Genomic DNA, 7,500 nt, shown 5'->3' on the forward strand with positions numbered 1-7,500 from the left:
CTTTGTGCTGGCCCCCGTTGGGCGAAAGGGAATCCGGTTCCTATTCCGGAACCCGGCAGCGGAACCGATACAAGTCGGGCCCCTCTTTTAGAGATGCTCGTCGGGGTAACCCAAAAGGACCCGGAGACGCCGTCGGGAGATCGGGGAAGAGTATTCTTTTCTGCATGAGCGTTCGAGTTCCCTGGAATCCTCTAGCAGGGAGATAGGGTTTGGAACGCGAAGAGCACCGCAGTTGCGGCGGTGTCCCGATCTTCCCCTCGGACCTTGAAAATCCGGGAGAGGGCCACGTGGAGGTGTCGCGCCGGTTCGTACCCATATCCGCAGCAGGTCTCCAAGGTGAAGAGCCTCTAGTCGATAGAATAATGTAGGTAAGGGAAGTCGGCAAATTGGATCCGTAACTTCGGGATAAGGATTGGCTCTGAGGATCGGGGCGTGTCGGGCTTGGTCGGGAAGTGGGTCAGCGCTAACGTGCCGGGCCTGGGCGAGGTGAGTGCCGTAGGGGTGCCGGTAAGTGCGGGCGTTTAGCGCGGGCGTGGTCTGCTCTCGCCGTTGGTCGGCCTCGTGCTGGCCGGCGGTGCAGGATGCGCGCGCCTGCGCGGCGTTCGCGCCCCGGTGCTTCAACCTGCGTGCAGGATCCGAGCTCGGTCCCGTGCCTTGGCCTCCCACGGATCTTCCTTGCTGCGAGGCCGCGTCCGCCTTAGCGTGCTCCTCCGGGGGCGCGCGGGTGCGCGGATTCTCTTCGGCCGCCATTCAACGATCAACTCAGAACTGGCACGGACTGGGGGAATCCGACTGTCTAATTAAAACAAAGCATTGCGATGGCCCTAGCGGGTGTTGACGCAATGTGATTTCTGCCCAGTGCTCTGAATGTCAACGTGAAGAAATTCAAGCAAGCTTGGGTAAACGGCGGGAGTAACTATGACTCTCTTAAGGTAGCCAAATGCCTCGTCATCTAATTAGTGACGCGCATGAATGGATTAACGAGATTCCCGCTGTCCCTATCTTTCCCGCTGGGAAAGCGGTCTGCGTGGCGCCACCCGGGGGAGGTGTGTTGCCTCCCGATAACTGGGTTAAAACCGCCAGGAGACCCTCTGATTCCCTGAAAGTTTTGCCTTCAGCAGGGCTCAGAGGAACCTGAGTGGGGCGGGGACCGTAATGTCCTATCCCGTGGCCTTGACGTGGCCCTGGCGCTCAGTACCCCCACAAGATGGGGCGAAGCTAACACGGGAAGGGCCGTCCATGCATGACGTTAAAAGGCTAGCCCTTAACTGGGTGCAACCCACACTGGTCCGCACTGGCCCACCGTGAATTATCAAAAGCGGTGGGTGAGACATGGTCGGTCATGATCCCCCGGTACGTGTGGAGACCCTCCGGGGAACGTAACTCGGGTTTGAGTGCCGCACCGTCTCGTTGATGTCAAACTCCACGTATAAGACCCGGACTGACTCCTTTAACACCTTCCGGGCTGCGTTGATAGGTGTGGGTTGTCGTTGTGTCAAGGTAGGACGTAAAACTCCCGTCCTGGCAGGACGTTAAATGCCCCCAACCCAAGCGAAAGCAAAGGGTGCATGGCGCAGGGGAAGCTGCGTTACGGGAGGCATAACAACTGTCTCTCTTGAGTTGAGCGCGGTGGCTGGGCGAGGGTATGAGGGTAAGTCTTACGACGATCCCGGAACCCTGCGGTCTGGCCACTGCAGTTCCTCACGTCATGGACGACGTTAAAAGTCCCCCAACCCAAGGTGAAAGCAAAGGGTGCATGGCGCAGGGGGAGCTGCGTCAACAAGGACACAACACCTGTCCTGATTTTCCCGCGGCTGTACTCGCTGGGGAGGGATCGTGGCCTGAGCCGGCAAAGGCTCAGCGCCATGTCGGGGACTTCGACATGCTCCGCCAAACCAGGGCGTGGTAACACGTCCCTGGCTAGGTTAGATGGGGCCAGACCCCCGAAAGTCTGGGGGACCGACCCAGCACCTGGGTAGGGCTGGGTCTAAGGCCTTAGGGTGGAAACTCGGCCTAGTAGGGGGCGAAGGCCGAGAGGTGAATCCGCCTCTCCGGAATGCGCTGGGCATTTGCCGGGGAGGGACGGGAGAAATCTCGAGTGGTACAGTCGTGGAAGGGGACTAGTGCGCTGGAAACGGCGCGCTAAACCCGGCAGCTCACAAAGCTCTTGGTCCAGGGGCGGGACTGGTGAGCGAGCTGCACTTAGCCCCCCCCCATGCCAGAAGAGCCGGTCCGGGGAAAGAGACGGGCTCTCAACTTTTTTGGTCTCTCTCAGAAATTATGGCGGTAAACACAGAGAGAGAGACTTCCGAGCGATGCGATGATAACGCAGACACTGAAATAAAGAGCGCAGCCGAAAGGCTAAAAGAAATAAACGCGCTACTAGTGACAGACAAAGGGAAGATGAGCAATGATAGGATTAACGAGATAAAGGATAAGTTGGCCTTGTGGGCAATAGCCCAAAGCCAACTAGAAGGAAGAATTAAAGAGTTGGAACGGCAAAACAAACAAATTACGACTGAAAGAACAAAGACATATGCCACAGTGGTGGCAGGAGGACCACAGAAACCACAAATAAACATGAAAGAGAGTATAGAAAAAGTGACAGCGAAGCAAGGAGTGGCATTATTTCTGAAACCAAAAGAAGGACAGAGTGTGAAAGAAGTGAAAGAAATATTTACGAGAGTAATAAACCCAACCAAGGCAAAAGTTAAAATAAATAAAGTAGTAATAGCTAAAAATGCAGTAATAGTGGAAACCCCCACACAGCAGGATAGGAACACTATAATGGGGCATAAAGACCTACAGAGATCTGTAATATGCGAAAAAACAAAGAAACGATGGCCATTAATGACCATATTTGATGTTTCGAACAGACTAACACCAGAAGAACTAACAGAATGTATTCACATGCAGAATTTCGAAGAAAAGATGAGCCTACAAGATTTCAAAAAGGAATTTAGACCGAAATTTAGGATGGGGAAAAAGGATAGAGATACGGGCCATCAAGTAGTTGAAGTCTCACCAACGTTAAGGAAAGAGCTTATACAAAGTGGAAGAATATATGTAGAATATAGTTCAGTGGCGGTCAAGGACTATTGTGTGGTACCCAGATGCCATAAATGCATGGATCTGGGCCACGTTCAGAAGTATTGTACTTGGGGTGACCCCACCTGTGGTCACTGTGGAACAGATAACCACAACAAGAAAGAGTGCCCTGAAAAGAACAGGCCGGAAACATGTATACCATGTAATCGAAGAGGGAAAAGAAAATGTAGAGCACCAAACTCAAAAGAATGCCCCACATATCAGCTTTTACTAGGGAGATTAATACAAAGGACAGATTATGGAGAGTAAACCCCAAGAAAAAAGAAAGAAGCACAAATCACCTAGTAAGCAATTAAGGGATACACTAAGGGGCATAAAAATCAGGGAAGCAGTAGGGGCAAGGGAACAGGAGGCAAAAGGGACCACAGGCAAACAGCCTGAAAATGAGGGAACGAAAAACAACACACAAGACAATAAACAACACACAAAATGTACAGCACAAAACTGCATTGCTATAACTCCCATTAAAAGAACAACACAACCAAAAATATACCACCAAGAGACAATACAGAGGATAGGAAAAGAAAAACAAAAAATGACAGATACACAAGTACAAGCTGTATACACGAAAGAAGTACAAGTACAAACACAAGGGCGACCTCGGTCGCCCATTTTTTATGACAGGAAAATGCAGATGGAAAGTAGGGATGGACAGTCAGAGGTACCAAAGACACAACGGGAATCATCGATACAAGACAAGAAACAAAACATAATGCAGGATGCACAAGTGCAGACACTACATATGGTAGATGCACAAGTACAAACAACGAACACAAGAGAAGCACAAGTACAAACAGAAGGGCGACCTCGGTCGCCCATTTTCCATAACAAAGAAATGCCGATGGAGGGCAGAAGTGGGCGACCAGAGGCGCCCCTGACACAACATATCACACCAACACAGAGACAGAACAAAGACACAGAAAAGAACAGTACAGGAAAGAAATACGGACGACCTCGGTCGTCCGTTTACAATGAAAAGAAACTGCCGATGGAGGGCACGGACGGACGACCGAGTTCGCCCAAAAGAGATCAAGAAAATCAGAGACAAGATAAAAGCAATCAGACAAGCATGAGTGTCACATACAGGGCAATGGACCCTAAGGACACATATAAAATATGCGAGAACGCTCTACAGATGGCAAGATTAGAAGAACCTGGCCTGCTAACCACTGCACTTAGACAACTAGTGAGAGTGGGGCACAGAAACGGCTCGAGAATTACTTATCCAGCTCTGGCGGATGTCGACTGCATTCAGTTAGCAGCGGCAGGAATTCCAACGGAACACGAACAACTACAAAAAATAGTTAAACAAGTATATGAAAGACGAGGTTTAAAATTTAATCTAGATAACATATATACGCAAATGGTAACAACATACGGCCGAATAGGGTTCGACCCCAACAAAGAATGGCCAGCAGATCATTTCCATACATATCACCCATAATGGATCTCAGAGTTCTCCAAATAAATACAATGAGAAGTGCACACGTAAACTATGAATTACGTAAATTAGCGGAAGAACACAAAGCTGATATATTATGCATGCAAGAACCGTACTCCCGGGAGGGTAAAATCCCAGGAATGATAGCTACAGCGCAAGTAATTATGAAAGGAGACAGACCGATGTCTGCAATAGTGATTCTAAATAGAAATATAAAAACAATAGTATTAAATCAATTTACAAATGAGCATATTGTAACAATTGAAGTACAAGCTTCTAACACAAAATGGTATTTGGTATCAATTTATTGTCAGTACAGAGAACCTATAACTATGTATTTAGAACAATTAAAAGTAATATGCAGATCATTACAGGGTTATCAAGTGATAATTGCAATGGATGCAAATGCAAAGTCATTCCTGTGGCATAGCGGAGAACAAGATGAAAAAGGTCAAGAATTAGAAGATGTAATAAGTGAACTAAATCTAGATGTAATAAATACACCTAGTGATATACCTACATATTCAAATAGAGCAGGAGCAAAAACAAACATTGATATAACACTGGCGAATAATAGGGCTAACAACAAAATAGATAATTGGGAGGTACTGGAGAATGTAACAACTAGTGATCACAATGTAATTAAATATATACTAAAAGCAGAACAGAGGGTAGTGCCACAGGAATGGCTTTCAGAATATGACTACAAAAAAGTAGACTGGGAAAGACTCTCCCGGGAGTATAGCCCGCCGGAGCTGGATGAGGCTCTCGAGATTGATGAGATAGCGGAGCAGATAGTTAATAGCGTAAAGGAGGTAATTGACGCAGTCGTACCAAAGAGAAGCAGAGTCCAAAGCGTCCACCCGGCACCATGGACTCCAGAACTAAGTGACCTACGTCAGGCTACGCGCAGGGCAAGACGTAGGTATCAGCGCACATTCAACCCACAAGATAGAGAATATAGACTAAACATATACAGGCAATACAGGGAGAGATATAGAAGAGAAATCATAGAAGTAAGGAAAAGAAGTTGGGAAAATTTTGTAAGAAATAACTTAGCAATGGATCCCTGGGGAAAGCCTTATAAGCTAGTAAGGGAAAAAATAAGAGCCCCAACAGTCCTCTCATCTATAAGAATACCAAATGAAAACAGAACGACCACAACAAGACAAGAGACAATAACGGTGCTCCTCCAAGCCCTGCTACCGGATGATGATCCCACTGAGGACACACCAGAGCAGGCAGCTATAAGAGAGAGAGCACAAAGAGAATATAATAACAACATAATAGTCTACCCCTTCTCACCGCAGGAGGTGGTAGAAGTGATATCAAACCTAAAAAGAGGAAAATCTCCCGGACCCGACAGGGTTACGGTCGAGGTTCTTCAGGCAATAAAAGAAAAAATAGCTCCAATATTGGCAAGTCTTTACAATAAATGTTTGGAAAGAGGCACTTTTCCACTAAGATGGAAAAGAGCGGAAGTAATAATACTTAGGAAGCCAGATAAGGATCCAATGGAATGTAAAGCATATAGGCCAATATGTCTGCTAGATACCATGGGCAAAGCCCTAGAAAAATTGCTCTGTGCGAGACTGACCGGTCATCGAGAAATGGCAGGGATGCACGAGTGGCAGTTCGGATTCCGCCGTGGAAAATCGACGGAGGACGCGATCAACACGGCGGCCGAACTTGTCAGCTCGTCGACCTGTACATATGTTCTAGGAGTAATGGTGGACATCTCAGGGGCGTTTGACAATTTGTGGTGGCCGGCGCTGTTTACCTGCTTGCAGGAAATGCAGTGTCCGGCAGCACTATACAAATGTTTCAAGAGCTACTGTAGAGACCGGGTGGTACAGATGACGTCTCCGAATGCGGTTGTGACTAAGAACATCTCTAAAGGATGTCCACAGGGATCAGTTTGCGGCCCCATATTTTGGGACATAAATATGGAGCCGTTGCTGCACTCCCTGCAGCAGGAAGCATCAGTATTGGGGGCCGTTGCATACGCGGACGACCTGCTAATTCTAACGCATGGAAACAGCAGACAACAACTGGAAGGACGAAGTAGAGAAATAATGAAAATTCTAACTACCTGGTGTCGAAATTCCAAGATGGCAATTGCGCCACAGAAATCTAACTATATGCTCTTGAAAGGGAAAATGTTAAGGGATCCGTCAATCAGGATCGACAACGCAAACGTAATAAGGAAAAACGTAAGTAAATATCTGGGTGTCTACCTGGATCAAGGATGGAACTTCAAGACCCACATCGACCAAGTAGGAGGGAAAACACTATCGATAATGCACAAGCTAATAAGAATAGGACAGCAACAATTTCATTTACCGCCAAATGTCATCAAACTATATCATGGCAGCTTGCTAGTGTCGATGATGGGATATGGATCGAGTTTATGGGCCCACAGGTTGCGCCTTCTGAAGCCTTCCATGGCTGTGAGGAGAATACAGAGAAATATACTACTGCGATCTATAGGGGCATTTGGAACAACACCGACAGATGGGTTACTAGTCATAATGGGTCTTTGCCCATTAGACTTACTAATAAGACAGAAAGCAGCGAATTATTGGTTAAAGAAGGGTAATTTTGACAAAATTAGGGAAATAATGGGGAAACATTTGGGAAATAAAAAAGAAATAAGAGATGAAACATTAAGCATATGGCAACAACAATGGGATAACTCTCAAACAGCAAGAAGGGTCTATGAAATTTTTCCGAATATAAAAGAAAGATTAAAATATAAAAAATTCCAACCAAGTCAAGGTCTAATACATTTCCTCACAGGGCATGGACCCTACCCTGTGTATTTACACAGGATAGGGAAAAAGGAGACAGAAGAGTGCGAATGTGGGGTCCAGGTAGGCACCCCAGAACATGTCGTATTAGAGTGCACCACTCTCACTAGAGAAGTTCAAGAGGAAAGGTATAGAATAAAC

At 47.2% G+C, this 7,500-nt stretch overlaps 1 pseudogene; it reads left to right on the top strand.

Annotated features, from left to right (window-relative positions):
* LOC126475654 (large subunit ribosomal RNA) overlaps positions 1-1,029 on the top strand; it is a 2,981-nt pseudogene extending 1,952 nt beyond the window's left edge.
* Positions 1,030-7,500: the final 6,471 nt, after the last annotated feature.

This window comes from Schistocerca serialis, chromosome 4 (genome assembly GCF_023864345.2).
Source record: "Schistocerca serialis cubense isolate TAMUIC-IGC-003099 chromosome 4, iqSchSeri2.2, whole genome shotgun sequence".
Taxonomy (NCBI): domain Eukaryota; kingdom Metazoa; phylum Arthropoda; class Insecta; order Orthoptera; family Acrididae; genus Schistocerca; species Schistocerca serialis.